We start from the raw sequence: 3006 nt of genomic DNA, 5'->3' as shown, positions 1-3006 counted from the left end.
TTTAGAAATATTAGAAGGCTAGGGGCCCTGGGTGGTTCAATTGTTGGCTGTCTGCCTTCAGCTTGGGTCATGACACCAGGATCCTGGGATTGAGCCCCACATCAGGCTACCTGCTCAGTGGGAAGCCTGCTTCTCCCTCTCCCACTCCCCTTGCTTTTGTTCCCATTCTCACTGCCTCTCTCTCTCTCTCTGTCAAATAAATAAATAAAATCTTTAAAAATATATTAGAAGGCTGAGTTCCAGCTTATACTTTTGTTGGAAAAAAATATATATATTTCAACCAATAGTGGCAGACAAATAATAGTAGTAACAAAAATAATAGTTAATGATGCTGAACACTTTGTGCTAACCACTCCAAGCCCTCTACATGTGTCTACTTATTCAAGCTCACAGTAATTTAGTGAGGTAGGTTTTAAGAGGTGACGTGACTTCCTCCTGCTCTTACAATTTGAGTCAGATGCAGAGCAAGAATTTGAAGCTAACAGTTTAACTTTGAAATCCATCTCCTTCACCACTAAACTCCTGTCTTAAGCTGACAATAGCAATGGAGAAAATGCCATAAAAACATCACAATGGGGCACCTGGGTGGCTTAGTAGGTTAATCTGCTGCCTTCAGCTCAGGACATGATCTCGGGGTCCTGGGATTGAGTTTCGTGTTGGGCTCTTTGCTCATCAGGGAGCCTGCTTCCTCCTCTCTCTCCGTTTGCCTCTCTGTCTACTTGTGATCTCTCCCTCTGTCAAATAAATAAATAAAATCTTTAAAAAAAATTACAATGAGATGATGGGGGAGATTAACAGCTGTGGCAAAAGAATAAAAATAGAAGAATGAAAAGGATGAGTGGTAAGAACAATCATCTTAACTTCAAGTATACTGGAACAAAACATGATAAAAATGAAGATAGAATTGTACAGCAAAATTATGCATATTACCTTAGGTATCTCCAAGATGTGGAGGCATGGAAATTGTAGCTAAAATGTTAATAATGCAATAATCAGATTAAATAGAGAAAAGAGCTATATGTAAAGAAGATATCAAACACTTTAAAAATCAACACATTTGAAGGTGAGATCATTTGATGGAGAATATTTTGGTAAGAATTAAGGGGAAAATAAACAAGTGGGAGTTTTAAGATAGTAGAGAGCAGTTTGTACAGCTTGGGTGTGGCTGATATAATGCTAATGCTTAATGTAAAACTCCTGTAGTCAGGATAGCCCTTTCCTTATTTGTAGTTGCAGTGGAAAGGATATGGCCTCAGACATGGCACAGAAGTGTTCAAATCCCAGATGTATCATTTGTTATTGAAATTTTATTTAAAATTACATAATTTTTCTAAATTTCATATGTAAAATGGAACAATTTTCCTTACCACATGGTTTTGCAATGATTTAAAATGACATGTACAAAACATAAAAAGTCCATTAAATTTCAGATCTTTTCTACTGAAACTCTTATTATGCTGAAAATAGAAGATATAATAAATATTTGACTTTCTTTGTTGTCCTCATCGCTCTCTCAAGAGGGAGAAAAAAAAAAAGTATATGTTTCACTGATTGCTGAACAGTCAGGAAAACAGGGGTCAAATTAGAAGAGATATAGACTATTGTAGGTGGTGAAAACGGGATCAAATCTTGGGAAGTTCAATCCATGCCATCTTGGAATATATAATAATAAAGGAACATAGGTATAGGATGAATACAAACAATGACATATTCTATTAGTTGCAAGTAATGTTTGTAGAGTAGGATCTGCTCCACACTATAAATTATAAAAATTCACATTCTGCATCTACTTTTCCCCTTTTTATCTCATAATCCAACATCAAGAATAGATATTCTCCTAAATAACCAAGGATTGATAAAGAAATCACATGAGAAATTGGAAAATATTTTATATTAATAAAAATGGAAATACAATGTACCAAAATTTATGTGATAAAACAAATAAGTTCTTTGAAGGAAATTTATAGCTCTACATTTCTATATTTAAAAAAATTTTGAATCAACAACTTACCCTTGCACATGAAGAAACTAGAAGAAGAAATGCAAACAAAAAGAAATAATATATATTGGAATAGTTATTAGTGAGACAATAGAAAAATAAAACAGTAAATCAATAAACTCAAAAGTTGGTTCTTTGAAAAGATCAACAAAATTGGCAAAACTTTTCTTAGACTGGCCAATAATAAAAGAGAGAAGACTAAAATTATTGACATCAGAAATGAAAGAGGGAACATTATTTTTGAGTTTACATAAATAAAAAAGATTTTAAGAGAATACTAAGAAGAACTGTGTGCCAAGAAAAATTGATTACCTAAATAAAACAAATTCTTAGAAAAATATAAACTGACACTAATTCATGAAAAAATTTTTCAAAAATCTGAACAGACCCATAATGAGAAAAAGAAATTAAATTTGTAACCAAAAACAAAGAATAAGCCCAGGCACAGATGGCTTCATTGGTGAATTCTACCTAACATTTAGAGAAAAATTAATACCAATCTTTTACTGATGCTTCCAAAAAATGTAGAAGGAGGAAATTTTTTCCAAAATTGCTTCTATAAAGCCAGGATTACCCTGACACCAAAACCAGACAAAGACATCACCAAAAAAGAAAACTGCAAGCCAATATCTTCTATGAATATAGTCACAAAATCCATCAACACAATATTAGCAAAAGGAATCCAGCAAGATATAAAAAGGATTATTTACTATGACTAAGTGGAATTTATTCTAGGAATGAAAGGGTCTTGAAATATACTAAAATGTATCAATGTAATATATAATATTAATAGAATAAGAATAAACACTATATGATCAACTCACTAGATGGAAAAAAAATGACAGAAATCAAAATCTTTTCATTACAAAAACACCTGGAAAACTAGGAATAGATGGAAATTTCTTCAACTTGATAAAGAGCAGCTATTAAATACCTGTGAATAAGATCATACTTAATGGTGAAAGACTGGTTTCCCTTTATGATCAAGGTAAGTATGTCCACTCTAG

Source organism: Mustela nivalis, assembly GCF_964662115.1.
Source record: "Mustela nivalis genome assembly, chromosome: 11".
Lineage (NCBI taxonomy): Eukaryota > Metazoa > Chordata > Mammalia > Carnivora > Mustelidae > Mustela > Mustela nivalis.
The sequence above is the reverse complement of the archived record's forward strand: the minus strand, read 5'-3'. Positions refer to the sequence as shown.